Genomic DNA, 22,190 nt, shown 5'->3' on the forward strand with positions numbered 1-22,190 from the left:
TGGAAGCTACAATGATGCCCAACCCTCAGCTTTGTCATTGAAGGCATGATGTTTTCGTCTAGGACTTTCTTATACTTGATTGAATCCATCTTGCCCTGCACAGGCTGCTGGTTTTCAGTGCTAAAGGAAGCAAAGAAGCCCCAGAGCATCACCGAACCACCGCCATGCTTCACTGTAGACAGGGTCCTCTTTTCAGTGTATGCTTCTTTCTTCCTCCTCCAGACATACCGCTGATCAAAACATACCTGAAAAGTTCTGGTTTTGTTTCATTTTGTTTCATTGTTTCATCATTTGTTTAATGTGGGAACAGTAAAACGGTATGTCCGGAGGAGGAAGAATGAAGCATACACTGAAATGAACACCCTGCCTGATTAGTTTATTGCAATTGAAATATAAAAAATAGGACAGCATTTCAAAACTACTGTATGTCTAATGTGTCAGATTTCTGTTCTGTGTATCAGTTAGCTGGATCACGGACTGTGCTGAGGGGTTTAGCGTGCTTGCTAGCTAGCTAACTTCTCTAAATACAGTTAGCTAGATAGATGGTTCTAGCTAACTACAAGCCCAAACACAGCAGAACCTGTCTCTCAGTTTACTGTTTGCCTTCAGACATGAGTTTACATCGTCTGTGTGTCTGTAGCTCAGCTGTTAGTCACCAGCAGCTGCACTGAGCTGGCTGATACTCGGTGGCGCTGTAGCTGAGCTAGCTCAGCAAAGGCTAGCTTAGCGAGTGGCTACAGATCCAAAACAATGGAGAAAACGCTGTAATTTCAGCTTTCTGTGCTTTTAACAACAGTCGCTCGATCTGAGTGCTTTTTGTTTAAACGTATATATTTGGGTTTTCTGTCAGCCAGACTTGAATTTGTACTGGGGTGAGCAGGCCGCTATCGTGCTAAGTAAGCTAGCTAGCTAATGCTAACTAGCTAGCCTGTCTCTTCTGATTCAGAGCAGTTTAACATTTACAGTGACTATTTAACACTTTATTGAATGACATAAAAGTGTGCTTGTTCACGTGGCTAGCTAGTTATTCACCCTGTGAGCAAACTGAACTTTGCATTTGATCATTTTTTAGTTTTAAAATGAGGCATATTTAGGTGGCACAGAAGCCACGTAAATGTAGCTAGAACCATTTGCTCTACTTGCTCCACTCCCCCTCCAGGAATACTTGATGGTATGACAGTATGGGGGGGGGGGGGGGGAGTGTCTACCCCCACATCCCTAAATTGAAAGTTTGTGCATTTTTAAAGTTTTGAAACTGTAACAAAAACAGTGTATTTATTCCTACATCTTTCTGGAGTGTTTTGCCGGTCCTCTTGTTGTGTCCTTTCAGCACGATGTGCTGTTAGCAAGCTGAAGAGACTGTAACTGGGTAGCTTATAGCCTTGCCTTGCTATTGAACTCTCATTGTTATTATAATGCAAAGGTATGGCCCCTTTAAATATTCAATATATATACTGTATATCAATTAAAGAGTCAAAAATGAGTCATGTCCATAAGCATTTGTCACACACTATCTTTATTTATATCTAAATTCTGCCTCTGTAGTCTTTTAGCTACATTCAATGGGTGTAACACACACATGGCAACCATATAGGAATTACAGCCATGGCAAAATCCATTTTCACAGCCTCAACAAAATAAATGAGAAAATAAATTCATTATTTAATACTTGTATGTAAATCTTTTGCAGTCTGTGACTGCCTAAAATCTGGTGGAAAGCAGAAATGGACATAACCAGAGTCTCCTCTGTTGAGATGCTTTGCCTTTACTGCAGTTCACTTGTTTGTGGCTCTTTCTGCTGTTTAGTTTGGTCTTCATTTCAGGGAAAAGCTGGGTTGGGTGGCTGTCAGGTGACTGACTCTGCCATTAGTTTGATAAATATTGGCCATTGTTTGTAAGCCTTTTAACGTCCAAATTACAGTGAAGGCAAGTCGCTCTGTGTGTTTCTCTGCTATTACTGCAGTGTTGGGATGAAGGTGCCAATACTGAAGACTTTTTACACACTATCAGTTAGAGAGGTTAATAATCAGGCTATTATGTCATGATGTGCCCTCAGGATTAATCGATTACATGTTAAGTGAGCCAGAGAAGAGCTGATTACCCCAGCACTAGCACCTTGCTCTACTGTTACAGTGCGTAGTGCTGTATTTAGTGGTCAATGATAATGTCGCTGACTATGCAGACCACTAACGAAAATTCAATGTTGGGACAACGTCTAATGCAAACGTTGCTCAGTTGCTTATTTGTTTATGTTGCACAAAAAAAAATTAGCCATTATATCAATGTAAATAGACAATAGACCCTCTGTAACACAGCTAGTGGAATGCAGTGTGGTTTTAACTGTCTATATAATCAGTAATTTAAATCGCTTTGTTATTGATATGTGAAAAAAGGTGTTTTTTCATCAAGTTACTTTAGTTAGGAAAGCTGAGCAGCTCAACTAAGTAAACATATGCTGTAGAACACAAACCCCTCCAGCAGAGATCCTTGTTTACTTCACACCATCTGACAAAATGAAAGCAATTCCTGCACTGAAAGATGGGCTGCACCACAAAGCAGCTACATCAAACAGAAGTGTTGCAGAATTAACAATAACTGAAGGTAGTAAGACTTCAGAAGCACGTTTTTAATTATGGTGGACTATTGACTGACTGCTTTTTAAAATCTACAGTCTTCAAAACAAACTTCTGAACACTGTTAAAGTACGAACATAATCATACCCACATGGACCTGAAGAAACGCTGCAAATGGGGGGGGGGGGGGGGGGGAGCGGACAGTGGTATGCAAAAGTTTGAGTACTTCTAAGTAACTTAGTGTGTAAATGATTTCTGAAAGGGCAAATGATTAAAGCTGAAATATTCTTTTCAACATTTTAAGCAAAATTAATATTTTATTTTTGTTTTGTAGAATTTAAAGTGACTAAAGGAAAAGAACAGCATGATTTGAGCTCTCAGATAACTTGTACCTAGGTCTCAGTCCTTAATTAGCTCGTTGTTTTTGGTCATCGTTAGGAAAGGCCAGGTAATGTAAGTTCAAAGCTTTAAACACTCTTGCCTCCTTAAACCCAACAACCAGGAGTGCCCCAATGCCCCTAAAACACACTTCAATATGGTGAGGGAAGTTAGAATATGCAGAAAATCTTCCAAGCAAGACCTGAACGACTCAAGCTATAAGTCGAAAGGGAGTCTTACTGACCATAACCTTTTGCTCTTTGGCCCTTTTTTCTTTGTTTGCTGTTTTGAACCTGTGAAAGGTTTCAAAAAAATGTAACAAAAAAAGGATTTTTTGTTAAAATATTTAAGGAAAGTGTCATCTTTAACTCTGGTCATGTTTTATTGGCTTAGTTATTCACACTAATAGATACTTTGAGCAGGTGTGCCTTTGCAACCTTTGCATGCCAATGCATATATAGTGCCAATAAATAAAAATAAGGCATATTTTTGTGCCATTTTTAGAAACTTGTTTCATATCCTTAACTGCTTCCTTTTTAAAGCCTGTGCGTTTTAGTCAAGTCATTAAAAGTTATTCAACTTATTTATTAGTAGTTCATTTAAAAGAGAAAGATACTGTAGTATCTTCTGAATGACTAGCAAAGGTAGGCATTGAAAAAGAAAGTGATTATACCATGTGTGTGAAGCATTGCTAAAAGCCAGCAGGAGGCCTCAAAAGGCTAACATCAGACTTTGTTTCAGAAATGGAACACTATTCAGCTTTATACAGCCCATCTGCAACTCTATTCAGTGTGCTAAAAATACCCCAGCACTACAGCACAGAGTATTCATTTCTCCTTTCAAACAGGCAAAGCCTGAGGCTGGGTGATATTTCCAGGGCCAGAGAGCAGGCTGTGCATAAGGCCTCGTGGCTTTGGTCCTCTTAAAATGGGCAGATGCACAAATCAGACTTGGACTGACCTAGACACAGAAAATCAATAGAAAAAGATAACTCTACAACAGGAAATTAACGTTCTCCACACGGTATCTGTCATAACCATCCATATTCCAAAAGCTTGAAGCTTGACTTTAGCTTTAGCTTTCATCCCTCAGTATTCCTTCAATGGGTGATAAACAGAACACACACATTATTACAGCATTAGCTGTAAATGAATGACTGAATGAATGCTTCGGATCTGGGACAAGACAAGCCACAGGGTTTATGGGAGAGTGCTGCGGGCCCCTTCGGCAGGTGTTCCAGTCAGACTGAACCTCATGAGAACACCTGGCTGATTACACATACATCCCACCAGGCCGGTTCACCGACGGGACAGCTCAATTATAGCGCTTAGCACAGACTACACTGTGCAGTAACTGCAGATGAACGGGACAGTGCTTTATTCAGGACAGGAAGGAGAGTCTGTGTGTGTGTTCTGAACGGGAGGGCGTATTGGTGGTGGTGTCCTTATTTTGTACTGAAAAAAGAAAAAAGAAAACTGTCCCTCAAGGGTCCCTCAGATTGTCTTTCTTAGCAGATGCATATGTTGCTATCATAATTGCACATTATCACATTAACCACATTACTCTCTATCAACTGCAAATTTGAGATTTAATTAGTGCTATAAAAGCTTTGCTGAAGCAGTTTCTGTATCAGCCACTTTAGAGAAAGCACCTCTGGCTAAGTCCATTGTGCTCTGCTGAGCCCTACACATTATTTCCATTGTACTGCTGCCTCATGGACTCAAATCCAACTCAAGGCTGTCCAAGTCTGTAAAGATTGAGATGGAATAGGCCTGCTGTTTTTGCTCTTTTGTAGACCAGCCTCTGTGCAGACTTTCACTTTGTTCTGAGATTGCACTTCTCAGCGTCTCTTTGTGAAAAATGAACTGAATAGAAAGTGCTATCATTCACCTAAAAAGAGCCCTGGGTGATCAACCAATAATGGAGATGATCAATATCCAACATTTTTCGTAGATAGTGAAGAAGAGAAAGGAAAAGAGAGATTACGTTATTGGCTAGAACTATTTTCTAGGCTTAACTCCAGTGAGAATTAGGGTAAATTCTCAACAGAAGTTGAGGGATGTAAAAAAATATGCTAAACTTGGTAGACAGTCAAGTTATTTAAAATTGAATGTATTTTGCATAATTTTTGCATTTCAATCACATAAACATTATTGATCCCACGCTCAGGTGAAATCAGGTCACAATTTGAAACCTAACCACAATTTGAATCTTGGACTCCTGGCCATGTATGGCTCTGGCATTGCCAAGTATAATTTTTTGGAACACTTAGACAGTTGTGCCACCGGGGAGCCTAAAATTATTATTATTGTTGTTATTATTATTATACTCAAACACTTAAGTCACTATATATATGTATGTGTGTGTGTGTGTGTGTGTGTGTATGTATATATATATATATATATATATATATATATATATATACACATACACACACACACACACACATACATACATACATACATACACACATGAATATACACATATATACATATGCACACACATACATTATATATATATATATATATATATATATATATATATATATATATATATATCTCCATCCAGGCTCTAGATGTCTCACAATTGGTGAAATGGACCTCACCTGGAACGTCCAGCCAATGGTAAATCAGTATTCAAAAGGGAGTACAAATAGACCATGAAGACAAAAAAATACTCCACACAACTCAGAGAAAAGGTTATTGAAGACTACAAGTCAGGGGGTGGATACAAAAAAACTTTGAACATCGCCTGAAGTTCTGTTAAATATGTCATTAGAAGACTAGGTATGTGTGGAATATGGATTATGGCATGTGTGTAAATCTGCCTAGAGCAGGCCGCCCTCACAAACTGAGTGACCGTGCAAGAAGGAGAACAGTGAGGAAAGCTACAAAGACCTATAATGTCCGTTTCACTAATTGTGAGACCACTAGCAATACTTACCTGTTGAATTAGGTCAGTCACTTTAAAGGTGGGGGTGAATATTTCTGCAGTCACTTATTTTACATTCTATATTTTTATTTACTTGTCATAACTTTGTAGAAAACGTTTTTTCTGACTTTGACATTACAGAGTTTTTTTTAGTAAATTTTTTTTTAGTCAAAAAAGCCCAGTTATTTTGACCATGATTCCATTTATAAAAGCAATAAAATGGGGAAAACACAAGGGTTAATACTTGTGGGCAGTGTCAATATCAGCCCACCCATATCTGCTTACATAAATAGATACTTCAGTTCTACTTCAGTTAAGTTTTGATGCTTAAACGTTTAGAAAGAGCTCTCCTTGTGTTTCATTGGTTCATGTTCCATGTTTTCTAGTTTTGTGCTTGTATAAGTGACTCAGCTTGAATTTTCATGTGGTCTGGATGACTGACATGAATATCCGTGGAGTATCTAAAGCAGCTTCTTGTGGTCAGAAGAATTGCACAAACAGAGCATGTTTTGGACAGTTAACAAAAGAAAAGGTCCACACGGCAGTGTTTTCTATGAAATGCTGAAACACAGATAATGAGAGTTTTCTCTGCTAAGTCTCACCTTCACTTGGTTTTAGAATGTAAATTAGTGAAGTTCAGGCAGCTCCAGATCTGTAATGTCAAAGCATTCCTATAGTATTTCATGCTTTGTCAAGTGATAAAACAAATGATGTGCTAGTGCTGCACTTTGTAACTCAATATGCAGTGATCTGACCCCGAGTGTTCAAACCTAAGCTTGCAACTGCTGCCAATTTTCAAGGATGATTTAAAGTAGTTAGCAAGTCTGTGCTGCCAACTGTATGCATGAATGTGTAATTATGTGCAGATGGGAAAAGCTGATGAGTGTGGAGTTGCCAGTGCGGTTTATGGTTTGGTGTTGACCAGGCAGCCAGATGCAATGAGAAGGATGTGGTTTTCAGACATGGACTGTACACCTCATATCATTATGGGAAGAGCATGTTCTCTTTTTGACTGGGATTGATTTACAGCAAACTAAAGGCTCCGTGTTGTAGATGTAGCAAGACTGATTATGTCCCTGATGAGCATAGCATGCACTGCCTTTTGGAAGTAATGCAAGTTGTTGCTCCTATATCAAAAACATCATGGTGTTCTACTTTTTACACCATTTGAAATGGTATGAACTGAATACAAATAATTCCATGGCAAATAGATCAATGAAAGTAGGCCAACATAATGTGGAATTAACCCCCCCCCCCCTTTTTTTTTTTTTTTTTTTGTAAGCGTTCGAGCATCTTCTGAAATCAACACAGGGTGAAAGTTATGCAAACAGCACAGCTACAGGTTGGTTAGAGGTCCCTTAGTAAGTTGCACCTTGACCAGATGCTTTTGATATCCATCATCAATGTTCTAGCAGAATTCTGGTTGGATCTGGTTTCTTGGCACTGATCTGACTTTTAAGAACAATCCACATATTTTCAGTAGGGTTGAGGTCAGGACTTTGGGAAGGCCATTCCAAAAGCCTAATGTTAGCCTGCTTTTTCCTTTCCACAATCTCCTTTGATGTGTGTTTAGGGTCTTTGTCCTATTGGAACCCTAAGTTGTGTCCAAGTTTCAACTGTCTAGCTGATGGTTTGAGGTTATGCTGAAGAATTCTGAGGTTGGACAGGGAATGATGCTACCACCAACAGGTTAGCCACTTGGTTTAGTGCTCTTTGGATTAAATACCTTGCCTTCACTGTAATAAGCAACTCAGTCTTTATCATATGACTAAAACATTTTCCTTTAGAAGACTGCTAACCTTCAGCTGCAAACCTTTTTAGCTTGAAGTTGATTTTGGAGCAGGGGCTTCTTTCTTGGATGGCACCATCTTAGTCTGTGGTGATGTAAAACGTGTTTGACTGTAGCTAGTTTGACTTTCTGTTTTTGAACTGATCTTAGAACCTGCAGGTGTTTACAAAAGAGATTTCTGACTGACTAAATCTACAATTATCCCTCTCACATCTGCACTGAGCTCCTGAAATTGTCTCATTGAACGGTGTGTGTAGTCAATCGTGATCACTAACAAGAAGTGCAGATTTCTGAACCTCCTCTCCAAAACACATCAAACACTAGAAAACAAATAGTCTGAAAAGTTTTAAAAGACTAAAGTCTGAGACTAAAGACAATTAGATATTTCTCATTTAATTGAGTGAGTTATTACTCACAGACTATGATTTTGCAAAGAATCAGGCAGGGTCACGATTGGCGAGACTGCAACTACATTCCTTTTGAGATCATTTGTTATTTTTATTATATTTTTTTATAGTATTTTATTTTACGAGGCTTCCCCACAGTCTGTTCCATGTCCCACCTACCTGCCAGAGATGTCATTGTAGCCGCTTTGCTACTTCCTGTTTGTTGCTGTAGAGAGCTCACCTGTTGGTTATTCGATGTCAATGCCACAGTTTGCATGATATTAAAACCTTACACCAAACGATGGAGATGATGGGAGCTGCGGGAGCTCACTGCAACTGTAGCAAAGTTCATGTGATTTTATTCTGACATTGAAAGTTTGTCTGCGACAGTGAAATTGCTTGGAAAGTCATTTGGTGTAGGGCTGGCATGGCTGATCTCTTTTTTTTTCAAGCTTCTATGAGCCAGAAGAATGTTTTTTTTTCCCCCAAATAAAAAAATTAGCATTGCTGAAGATTTTTTTCTAAAAATAAAAAATGACGCCTCTACCTTAATACAAGGTTGTTAAAAGATTTAGTCTTTTCAACCCACAGATTTCTTTTATTTAATGTTTGCCACTATGAAGGCCATTATTATTTTACTGGGAGTGTAAAGTAGGCCTCATGCTCAGTATTGCCTCTCAAAGCTTATGCAGCCACACTGTTAAGAAACAGTGTCAGTGTAAACAGCAAGCTATTTTATCCCCTCATCAGAGAGCTTGATTTAAATGCAATGCTCACATCGCTCGTCTGGCTCAGTTTTTCCATGCGCTCTCTGAATGTGTCTGCGAATCCAAGCGGATGGAGATGCCTGAAATGAATATTTCTCTTGGCTCCTGACTTGTCAGCTCGAAATTAGGCATGCACTCGAATAACAGCTCGTGTCAAAGTTGCATATTGTCTCAGGAATCTGCTGTCTGCCAAGGGGACAGGAGGTGTGAAAAGGGGGAGTGACCCTTCTGCCGTTCATTTACACGCTCCGGCCCACACTCTCTCAGTGAAACCTCACACATGCCTGCACAGTTCACACAAAGCCCTCATTCTCTTTCTCCTTACTGTAGGCCTGGTTGGTATTCACCAAACCCGTTGGCAAAGCTTTGTATCGTATATACAATTTGTACAACCATGACGGCATTGGTTAGGCGTGAGCTGTATGCTGTGTAAACACGGTCTCAATTTCAATTAGGGTCTTGAGGTTAGACATAAAGCTGTGATTTATACCAGGAGTGAAATTATCAATTACTCAGTAGTAAAAGCCAGTAATGAAAGACAGCACCATCCGTTCGCATGTGGTTAGGAAATGCTGGCAAGTTATTAATCACATCACAAATTCAACGAGCCAGCCTCACATTGTGTTGCGTTGTCAAATTTGGCTCCCTCCCTGAAACATGTGCTCCAAATGAGGCCTCTAATGTGTTTCCCTGGCATTCCAAGAGCGCTGCAGGCTCCAGTGGAGCGTTGCCTTCACATGGGCGATGGTTCATGTACAAGAGTCGAAGAGGGCAAATAAAGTCAGTCAGTCTTTCATATCTAACAACACGCTCAGTTCATCACTTCTCACTTCTGTTAACTAAGCTTGAAACACACAAGACCTGTTCTGCTCCAGTCATGCTACAGAGTCCTGGGAATCTCTTTGTAATGATGCCACTAAAAAGGGACCAGTAAGAACTTCTTCAAATACTGAAATGTCAATATTGTTTTGACACTAGGTCAGTTAAATTGATTGAAAGTTCAAAGATGAATTAATGTGATGAATTATTCTAATCTAGAGAATGCATGATTACTCTTTGTTCGTTTCCGAGGTGTTCGACCTTAGCACTAAACAGAGGGATTCTGACGTTCATGACAATATGTCAAAATATCACGTTCCTTTCATCCTAGTTCACGGAAAACCAGCTGTGCGCAAAGGCAGGCTTTGTACAGTATCGGAGCCGCTGGAACTTTGTCAGGAAAAAGATGTAATGAGATCTAAAGCATTAAATAAAAGTCCATGGGAGATTTACTCTGCCAAACAGCACCGACTGACCACAGTTCAAGCCTTCAGTCTGATTTACGAGCTACTTTATCTGATTTAATGAGCATTTCAACAATTAGCTTAGCCCGTATCGGAGCCCACAAGTCCTCTATCAGCCATGACCTGTGAAAATGCAGCTGCTTTTTTTAACGACCACAAACCTGGGGTTTCTTTTTAATGGGCGGCTATCGCAGCTCAGTCACAAGGCAAGGCTCATTATGCCATCTTGGAGGAGCAGCCACAGTTTCGCCTCTTTTTTTTTTTTTTGGCCCCTCTGCCACTGACTTTTTGGAGAATAATACATCATCTCTCAAAATAGCCTGTCCCACACTGCAGGTATGACTGTAGTGAGTGGAGAAATATTGGAAAATCAATTAGGGCCAGGAGGCTGCCTGTTGTCACTGACATGTCATTAGTGGCTTAATCAAGGTTAGTATGATGCTTCTGGAGCCAAGGATGGGTTGAGAATACATCCCTCTGTGCCACGTAGTCAGGTGGGCTGTTTTGATGACGTCAGTTAGTACAATACGCAATGCACACAGCCAGGGCCGGTGACAGTGTCGCAGTGTTCTTTTAAGAACGTTTGGAAAAACTCGGCTCCCATTTGTTGTTTTAGCCAAAATATGTGAACTGTTCATATCAGAACTTCAGGACTGACAACATTATCTTGTCCTATACATCTATAAGTCTGTACATAGATCAGCCATGACATTAGCACCACCTGTCTAATGTTGAGTAGGTCCCCCTTGTGCCGCAGCCGCAGCAGATCTGCCCATTCAAAGCATGAATTCCACAAGACCTCTGAAGGAGTCCTATTAGGTGGGGCCTCCATGAATCGCATCAGTGATCCTTAGGCGCCCATGACCTGGTCACTGCTTGTCTTTTCTTGGACCACTTCCGGTAGAGACTGACCACTACATACCAGAAAAGTCCTGCCTGATGTTTTGGAGATGTTCTGACCCAGTTGTCTAGCTGTCATTATTTGGCCCTTGTCAAAGTGGCTCAGCTTGCCCATTTTCCCTGCTTTTAACACCACCTTCAAGAACTGACTGCTCACTTGCTGCCTAATATGTCCCACCCCTTCACAGATTCCACTGTAAATTAAGATAATCAGGGTTTTTCACCTCACCTCTCTGTAGTACTAAAGTTATTCCTGATTGGTGTGTAACAAAATAGAGTTACAGAAATGTCCTTGATAAAATTACTGTAGGGTAAAGTACTTTAGGAACATTAGGATAACCTTTTCCTATGGTTGGCTGAGCAACTGAAAAAAAAAAACCCTAATGTTATTATTGTCAGGTATCAGGTGACAGGAAACAGATCATTTGCATTAACTACAATAATAGGATATTATATTAATCATAGTGAAACTGCAGCAGCAGCAGTGTTTCAGTTGTGAGGGTGATACCTTTTTTGTGTATTTTTCCAAAAAATACCAGGCAATTCAAACACGTTCTTCCTATTCCCTCTCACCTGTGTGTGTTGATGTTAATGAAATCTTGCCAGATGAAATACTGCAGCTTTGGCGGCGGATAATAAGGAGGCTCATTTGATCCCGTGGCTGTTTATTAGGGGAAATAGTATGGCACGTAGACTTACTTGAGTTGGAACTTGGAAAGTGAGAGCTAAAACTGGGGAGCACAGCAGGAAAACTCACTGCTACAACATTCTTACCCTATTTTGATTAGGAGTATTAAACCTTCCAGTTTGTCATACTGTCTAACTATCACTTACATTTTTCCTTTTGTTTTTTTCAGCATTTATATGTAGCTCAGCTGTGCATGTACTGTTGGTTGCTTGGTAACCAGACATGGCAATTGATTATCAACCTTGATTTCTAAATTAGGAATAAGATTAGATTTATTTCTGAATGATAAACGTGTGAAAAACACAGATATGAGCTTGTTAGCTTTTCATTTATGACTCAATTGTTAATATGGCCTTTGCTTGTCCAACCTAGCAACATTTGCTACGAAAAAATGCACTTTCATTGGTCAGTAGGCCAGGAATAGGTAATTTACTCAATTACTATGAAAGATGTACACTCTTAAAAATGGTAAAAGGGTTTCTGTAGTAATCACAGTGTAATTCGGTATAGAACCGTGGAGACTGCCAAGTTTAAGGGTTCTTTAGATTGGTGGAAAAACGTTTAGAGGTGATTCTATATAGAATTTTTTTTTATTTAGTTTAATTTGTGTTTGGTGTGGCACAATGGAGAACACCACTACCTGCTAGTGAGCTGTTACACCATGTGGGAGACTGGCATTTGGTTCCCAGTCTGGGTTTCTATGCTGCGCTGCACCAGTAAGAGTCCTTGGGCAAGACTCCGAACACTACAGTAATACGAGTAACTCCTAAGTCGCCATAGATAAGAGCGTCAGTTAAATGCTATAAAGGTAAATGTGTTTATGTGAGTGAGGTTTGTAGTTTGAGGTAAGTTATGGTAGCATAAAGGTAAGCAGGCCACACATGCTAAGCTGAGTTAGTGTCACTAGTTATGATATTAAATTTTTTATCTTTAAGCACAAAATGGCCAAAGTACTGTGATTGTTTAGGTCGTTCAGCCGTAAACAGATGGCAAAATGTATGAGAACATGCCTTAGTCGGTTATCTGACCCTTCTTTCAGTTTTACAGTTTTTCACTGGAAGCTCAGGTAGATGCTTCTCTAGCTGTCCCCTACACCCTCCCCCTCACAAAACACACACACACATACACCGAGAATATGCCAGTGTCAGAGAGCAGAGAGGTGGTGGAATACAAAGAGCTCTGCAGCAGCAGGCATTTCAATAGCCTTAAGAGGGAAGAAAAAGCGTACTGTCATGGTGACGTTGCTAAGCAACAAATAACATTTTATTAATCTTGGACTACATGTTGCTCAAAAAAGGAAGGATGTGCAGCTTTGTGGTATATGTATCAGACGAGCATTGTGGATCCTCTGGTCTGTGTTGTGAGGTCCGTGGTAAAGAAACAACCCTAACCTCTAAATCCACCAGACCATAAAATAAGATTAGTAAAGGAAATTAATACACATTTTCCTCCCTGTCTAGACTAATAGAAAGTCTACTGTATACACAGGAGTGTCCTGATCCCTCTTAGAATAATGCACGTGTTTATCAGTGTTTTCTTTCCAACTGGATTTCATTTTGCAGTCCAATTCAGGAAGCTCCTGTAAATCTTAAATTTCGTTAGACTTATCGCTTCCAGAGAGCATGTGTAGTTAATTAGGACAGACTGGCCTGAACCTAGGAGTGAGTCAGACGTCTCAGAAGTCATGCTTAACATTTCAGACCCATTACTGTAAGTTTGTCAACAAATGAAATGATCCATGGTGAAAGTTTAACACAGGCTAACGTCAGCAAGAAAGTAGTGGTGCACCCAGGTTTGGTCCAGAAGCCAAATGCAATGAAAATGCTGTTATGCTATTAAAATGCCTAGCTTTTACAGTCCACTAAAGCCATGGTTAAATCACAGTGTTGGGAAAGGCCAATAAGTTGTCCAAAAACTATGCAGTATCTATGCAGTGGTCTTTGGACATGGCCTGTGGTCAGCTGGCTGAGGAGATTGTAGCCAGTCGGCTAACTTCAGCTTTTAGCCTAACACCTGCCCAGCACCCTCTTGCCTCCCAAGATTTGGCTTTCTTGTGCAACATGTTTTTGAGTTCCCTTGCTGATGTGTGGTTTGCTCTGAGATAATGCGGTTTGTGCTTAAGGGAACCGACTTTTGAGAGAAGAGTTGGAAAAAGCGTCGGCCTTGCACTAATATCTTCTCTGTAAATACCAATTTGCTTCCCTGAAAAAAAAAAAAAAGTGAAGCTGTCTATATTGTCGTCTATATCTATATATTTCTTGCCGTAGGTTTAGAGATTGTTTGGTTAGTTTGACCAGCTGACTGAAATTCCTCAAGTAATAAATGTGTAGTTAGTGCAAAAAAATGTCCAAAAGCTATTAAAAGTCCCAGCTGCAGGAAAAACGTATTTGTGTTTGCCGTCAACTAAAGCCCATGGTTAAATCATAGTGTTAAAAAAGGCCAGTTATCTAAAAGCTACTCAGGAAGAATACTTGAAATATTCTCTGTCTACAATCTCTTCAATTAGCTAACCGTATACCATTCCCAAAGAACAGTCAGCTGGCATTAGCTTTTGGTTTAACACTGACTTTGAAGAGAAGAGGTGGTAACAGCCAATCAGCTGTGTATTTAGCCTAGCACAGATGTGTTATCAGGGATTGTTAGAGTAGTTTCAAGTAAGAAGTGGCATGTCACTCCACTGCTGCGTTCTCTTCACTGGCTTCCTGTAGCTGCCCGCATCAGATTCAAAACCCTGATGCTGGCCTACAAAGCCAAGAACGGACCAGCCCCTCCATACTTGATGGCAATGGTCAAAAGCCGATCTGCACCAAGAGCCTGTCGAGCTTCAAGTACGGCTCGGCTCGACCCGCCATCCCTCAAAATCCGCGGAGGACAAGCGTCCAGGCTTTTTTCTGTCCTGGCACCAAAGTGGTGGAACGAGCTTCCCCTGGGTGTCCGAACAGCAGAGTTGCTCGCTGTCTTCAAAAGCAGACTGAAGACCCACCTCTTCAGAGAACTTGGGCGAATAGCAGAGTGGTCACCCTATTAACTTGTGTTTAGTAGTGTCTTAACTTGGAGGTATCTTTGAATTTTAGCCTATTCAAACTAGCTGAGGTTATTGTTAAGTAAATAGAAAAGCACTTTTTGTAAGTCTGCTATATGGCGTAAATATTGATGCAATAAGGTTTACTGTCCGAATGCTAGAAAAAAAGTCCAAGCTGGCAGGGTCCACTCGAGTGAGTCAGACACAGCAGAAGTCATGCTTAACATTTCAAACCCATTACTGTAAGTTTGTCAACAAGTGAAATGCTCCATGGTGAAAGGGAACATGTTTAACTCTGGCTAACTCCAGCCGTAAAGCAGTGGTGCACCCTGCGGTTTGGTCAAGCTTGGTACAAATGCCAAATGCAATGAAATTTAATGTCTGAGCGCTATTAAAATGCCCGGCTGCCGGGGTTGCATATGGTTTTTACAGTCAACTAAAGCCCATGCTTAAATCATGGTGGTAAATGGGCCCGTGAGTTATCTAAAAGCTATTTAGTGAGAATATTTGGAATACTGCAAAAGAAGAATGATTAATTTAGCGACTGCTGAGGGATTGCATTTGGTGAGAATCTGCATGAAGAATATCTTCGACAGCTCTGAGATAATGGGAAAAAACCCTATCATTACACTGTCACTGATGTCAAGCAACACCTAGTTTAATCATGGGAAAATAAGCATACACTTAATCCTACAGCTGTCACACATAGGTGGTAGTTATAAATTGGGATTATTCAATTCCATAGCGTTTTTGATCATGCTTCAGAGTGTGTGTAAGTGTGGGTTACAGCTCAGTGGGCTAGTCCTTTTCTTTCAGTTGCAGTGTATATACTCATGTGCTCATTTTTTAAAATAATCAAATCCATTGTCTAACACCCTTCTTACTTTCGAAAACCTGAACCTCAGCGTCTTTCTTTCTCTGCAGGAGCAGTTCGGAGACTGTTTCAGTTCAGTGCTGTTTTAATTTAACCCAGATAAGCGTAATAAATGTTTGGGCTGAACACTTTTGAGTACTCTACCTTTAGAAACAGAACCCATTTCCAGCCACCCTCTGCCAGCGTCAATGGTGAAATGCCCTCTTTAAAGTTGTGTTTCTCTGGGCCTACAGTATATATAGTCCAATGAAACCTTTTCGTGGCCCCATTTGACACAGTTAAATGAAGCACGGCTGTGCCGCTGGCGCCCCACGCGTATCTTTGTGTGGAGTCAGTGGAGCTCAGTCAGGCGGCTGCTACATACCGGCTATAAGGACACACAGGACGTTCTTGGGTCTTTTTTTATTTTTTTTTATTAAGCGTACTCCTTGGAAACACATAATTCAACAGTGAGTGGCAATTAGAGATGACTATGATCTAATAACCAGGAGACAAAAACCAGCAGAAAAAGCTGGAATGTATGCTGAAAAAAGAGAACAGACTCTGACCTGGTTTTGAAAGAAGTCTAGCCTTAAAAGATCACATAATGTAAACTCGAGGAAAACTGCTTGTGTTATGCTACACCACTAGCAAACGTTAACCAAAAGAAGCAGCTAGCATTGTATTGTACTAGCATTACAGTCCATTATATTAAACACACTGTAATTGAGATTTTAACAGTATCATAGAATGCATGTACTGTATTTTGTATGTATTTTACCTGATGGTTAAGTAGTAAGTATGTGACTTTGGTTGGGGTGAAAAATGCTCAGTTGAGGATTTACAAGTACCTTTACCACCCTGTTACTTTGCTTCAGAATGAAACATGTTGATTTTGCTTTTACGGCGGGCTCCTGAAAAATATTTTGAGGTCTGTTCAGATTAGACTGTGCCACATAGCATAACATATCTTAATATATCATATCATACTATACCTTAGCTTACCTTTTGTTTTTAAACATTGTTGTAGCACTGAGCATTGTAATCATTTTGTTGTGATTAAATTCTTCAGTGGGTAGGAATTTAGTGTCTCACTCATCTAATCTAAAATGTAATGCTGGCAGTATTTTCTGTTGGATATTATGTTTATGAGCATGGGTACACACCGCCGCAATGTTGTAATTACCAGTGGGAAACAAGAGTAGCTGTTCTGTAATAGAGTTCCTCTTCTGGTGCACTGTAAAATGACTTCACTGGTGAGCGCTTTGGGGAAAACGCTGCATTGTTCCTTGCATAGGATCCTCTTGTTTCTACACATTTTGTGTATATTAAGTGTATTTCTGTTTATTTAGTATATACTGTAGAGTGATTACGTGAGCCTTACCATGAACATTTCCATGAATAAATGTCCTGCAAATGACATGTTGTGCAAATGACGGATTAACCTTGACTTGAGTTTAAGAAACAGGCACAATTCTATTAAATAATAATAATAATATACACAAAAAAATTTTTTGTAGCTCTCAGAAATCATTATGCCTACTCTGAAATCCTAGAAGACCCTGAGGGTTCGCTTCTGGCTATCTCTTTTTCAGGGGAAAAGAGGTATTATGCCCAATATGTCCATTAGGACATTGTTCAAACTGCTTAAATAAAAGTGGCAAACTTTAATCCTTTTACCTGGTGAGTGGCTGTGGATTTCAAATGATCTACAAAAAGTGTTTTTTGTTTTGTTTTGTTTGTTTGTTTGTTTTTTGCTTATTTTTTATTGACAGCTTCCTAATGTTATTTTAGAGATGAATGGCATTGACTGTTCCCAGCAGACATCTCTAGAGGACAGATGATGTGGAGTAAGTTCGGGCCGGGGGAGTGAAGGTTTTGTGCTCAGGGCTGAGTACGGTAATGATTCCTGGGGAAACTCAAGGCTGATGGAGATATAATAGGCCCTGTTCTAGTTCTCTTGTGGCTGGGTTTGTGGTCCTATCTCGCAGTGACTCATACACTCCTTTATCTTGGGTTTCAGCAGAGGGAAACCTCAGCGTGCAAACCGCATTTAAAAAAAAAAAAAAAAAAAGAAAAAAGAAAGAAAAGCAAGAGCTATGAATTATGGGATTGTGCGATACAGCCAATATTTGATCCTCACAGTAGTTCTGGTGCATAATAAATCACGTCACAGTTTGTCGGCGTGGAATGCCAGGCCTTTTCTAAGACAAACTACAGCTTGCTCACAAAAAAGCCTTAAAAACACACAGCCACTGATACAATGACGATGATGCAGTAATTTGATTACAACTGTAATGGCTCATACTGTACACACATGTAACTAGTGAGTAGCAAGTCACTGTGATATAGCAGTCTAACATGAAACACACACACACACACACACACACACACTATGCGTTAACATGCACTTGATATAGCATAAAGGCACAAAAACACTTTAAATTCTATTGCCGTTTTCCCTTTAAACTTCCCCTAATCCCTTAAAACGATTCCAGAGTTATTTTTTCCACTTTCTATTGCCATATTTCCCCTGCATTTTAACAGGTCTATTGATGGTGAAACAGCACATCATCTGTAAAATATGTTCTGTAGCATCAAGTGAAAGCCCATCCTCCCCCGTGTTTACTGTTGAGCTAACAACTGTCTGACGGGCCGAAATGGATTCCGACTTAAAAAGACCAGAGATTTACACTTAAACTAGCATTTAATGGCGGACACAGACTAATAGCTTATCACTTCTTCCTGTTTCCCCTTCACTTTTCCTGTGGAAGCTGTTAGCTTTTAGGCTGCCGCTCCATCTGTGCTTCACCCACCTGCGGAGAGAATGGCAAAGTTCAGCGCCGGGTCATTTAACCCTGAGGCCCTGGGTTACAGCTGAATTATTCTTTCCCATTCACTGCTCTCTTTCACACACACACACACACACACACACACACACACACACACAGAAGCTCACAGATAACTAAAATTAGAAGACTCTTCTAGAAGCGACATATGAAATATCTTTGTACATTTATGTAGACAGTGCAGTGTAAGACCAAAGTCTTATTCCATATCTATCTATAAAAACAGGGGAGCATTGCTGTGAGGATTTGATTGCATTCAGTGACTGAGGTCAAGATGTTGAATGATCACCACCCAGCCTCCTCCCCAACTCATCCCAAAAGCAATGGATAGAGCCCCATCATTCCAGAGAACACAGTTCCACTGCTCCACACCTCAGTGCTGGGGGACTTTATACCCCTCTAGCCCACTCCTGACATTAGGCATGGTTTATTTTTATCTGCTCCAGAGAGTCTTATTCTATTTGCAATACTTTTCTACAGGGACTAAACAAGCTGTGTGTGCACTTGCACATTTGTGTCAGCAAAGCTTGCCGCCTAAAGTAGCTGAATTCATTAGATGGCGTGTCTTCAAACACTTGGACATAGTGTGTGTGTGTGTGTGTGTGTCTGTTTTGTTAGCTGCTGGTCGAGATGTCAGGAATCTGTGCTGTTAATTAGCATTTCAGTAATTTTACTGAATTCCGCTTTTATACTTTATACCAACAAACACACTTACTGCTGAGATACAATGTTTAAAAAATGTTTAATAGCTGCCCAAGACTTTTACTCTGTCTTTATACTCAGATGCTATCTTTAGCATGTGTGCAGACTCGTAAGTAGAAACATGAGGGCATTGTTCTAATACTCTCCAGTTCCCTGCAGTCTCTTCAGGGGGTTTAAATATCCTCCCTTGCTCGCTCCATTATATAATGCCATGTTTGTTCTCAGGCTGGGGTATAAATAAATTGAGACAGATTACCAGTAATTGGCAAATTTACAGAAGACAAAATAACGATTATAAGAAAACTTTACACTTATGTGGCCAGATGTGGCCAGCATTCTTGACCTAGCCTGTCATGTGTTTGTGTCTTTTCGGCTAATAAATTTGACCAAAGCAGAGGGAAAGTGATGGCAGCTTTCTCCCTACATGGCTCTAGTTGCATATTAAGTTATAAATGCCTGACACATGGAAATTGGCTTTTACATTTTCTGCCCTCCTGCTCTTTTGGAATCCATCCCAGGCAGTGTCTTTTTGAAGGATTACAGTAAACTCCAAAAATTGCAACCAAAAGGAATTGGAACCACTGTTAAAGAGATGTTAAATGCACGCTGAGTAGGATGCAAAGCCTTAGTACACGATTATTTTTTTAATATACGATCTAGACGTATTAATGTACTCAACTGGATCCAAGATTACTGTCTGAAAAGAACTTTTTTTCTATTTTTGGTGTTTTTTCGGGAGAATGTAGCATGCCAGAACATCACAGGTGTTATTATGAAATACCATCTGGTTCATTAATTTGAAGTGATTGCAGACAATTACTCCCTCTCTCCTGCTGAGGAATGATACATGAGGCCAGTATGCTCATAAAGTGCATAAAGCATTTTAAATATCACTTCACAAAGAGAGAGAATCGAACTGACTGTACTTCTGAGACTTGATCACATTTTAACGAGATTGTCCACCATAGCTTATATACATTCATTCAACTTGTTAACAGCCAATCAAGTGAAGATCTGTTGATTTAACGGTGATGAACCTAATCCTAATGCTACCTTTAGGGTTGGTGTGTAGCATTTCTACCCTAAAATTACAGCTTCAGCATCACTTAGGGGCTCCACTGACTTGTAATAGGTAGAATAGTGTCACAGTCACTACTGCTCCCAGCTCGGCACACTGCTAACTGCAGTATGTAACTTTGGAGATACGCATAGGATAACATTTGTGAGAACTGTATAATGCTGCGTAATTCGAGTCATATTTGTGGAATATTACCGTACCACTTCAGTCCACTTGCTTCTTTCCTTTTTAAGTGACAGTTCTGTATCTCTCAGCTCGTCCAGAAAAATGTGTTCTTAGAAGTGGATCAAAGCACAAATTACACATCCTGTCTGTAGGGGGTGCCCAAGAGCATGAAATAAAATTGTTTTCATAGTGTTGCTTTAAAGATTAATAGACATTTAGCTGATTGTAAATTGAAGAGAATGTGAGGGTGTATTTGCACAGCATCTACAGTGGATCATCAGAGAAGCTGGGAGGGAACGGGCTAATGAACAGTTTGGTAATTGGTAATTGACAGTTTGACAGGTTAAAGAAGATTGACAGATGTTTGCCGTGGAGACTGAAGGTGTGATTGAGTTTCAGAACAGTGATATGAGGACCTGGGTGTGACCTGCAGGGTGAAAGGTCGATCTGTCTCGGTGCTCAGTGACACATTCGGCCTGAGGGGGTAGAGAGGCGTCAGGCTCCCACACCCTCTGCCTAACCCCCTATCCCTGCAGGGCAGACAGCTAGACCCATTTGTACCACACCGAATGAGACAATCATTCACATGTGCTCCGGTCCAGACTCCTTCTACTAGCGTTAGTTAAGTTACATCTCTCACAGCTGGATCTTTTAGCTTCACATTTACTTTGCATGTGCCTGGTATTACCTGGATTTCTGCTGGTCTACTGGTAATGCATCATTTGTGAATGAATCAGCTCTTTTAGCCTGCAATAGGAGCCTTCTTCCAACTCTACTCCGACTCTTTCTATTGGTTTGTTTGGTGGTCTGCTTTTACTTCTCACTGAAATTGAATAAGTGTCCTGTAAACCTGCAGTGCAGCTGTGGTCCTCTAATCTGTATCTTGGGCAACTTGATATAGCTAATAGATTGATCTAGATACAGTGCCTTGCAAAAGTATTCGGCCCCCTTGAACTTTCCAACCTTTTGCCACAATCGTGAAGTGGAACAAAATTTATTGGATATTTTAAACTGAAAAGTGGGGCGTGCAATATTATTGGGCCCCTTTACTTTCAGTGCAGCAAACTCACTCCAGAAGTTCAGTGAGGATCTCTGAATGATCCAGTGTTGACCTAAATGACTGATGATGATAAATAGAATCCACCTGTGTGTAATCAAGTCTCCGTATAAATGCACCTGCTCTGTGATAGTCTTAGAGTTCTGTTTAAAGCGCAGAGGGAATCATGAAGACCAAGGAACACACCAGGTAGGTCCGAGATACTGTTGTGGAGAGGTTTAAAGCCGGATTTGGATACAAAAAGATTTCCCAAGCTTTAAACATCTCAAGGAGCACTGTGCAAGCGATCATATTGAAATGGAAGGAGTATCAGACCACTGCAAATCTACCAAGACCCGGCTGTCAACAATCAGTCGTACACTGCACAAATCTGGCCTTTATGGAAGAGTGGCAAGAAGAAAGCCATTTCTCAAAGATATCCATAAAAAGTCTCATTTAAAGTTTGCCACAAGCCACCAGGGAGACACACCAAACATGTGGAAGAAGGTGCTCTGGTCAGATGAAACCAAAATCGATTTTTTTGGCCACAATGCAAAACGTTATGTTTGGCGTAAAAGCAACACAGCTCATCACCCTGAACACACCATGCCCACTGTCAAACATGGTGGTGGCAGCATCTGCTTTTCTTCAGCAGGGACAGGGAAGATGGTTAAAATTGATGGGAAGATGGATGAAGCCAAATACAGGACCATTCTGGAAGAAAACCTGTTGGAGTCTGCAAAAGACCTCAGACTGGGACAGAGATTTATCTTCCAACAAGACAATAATC

This window comes from Salminus brasiliensis, chromosome 18 (genome assembly GCF_030463535.1).
Source record: "Salminus brasiliensis chromosome 18, fSalBra1.hap2, whole genome shotgun sequence".
Classification (NCBI taxonomy): Eukaryota; Metazoa; Chordata; class Actinopteri; order Characiformes; family Bryconidae; genus Salminus; species Salminus brasiliensis.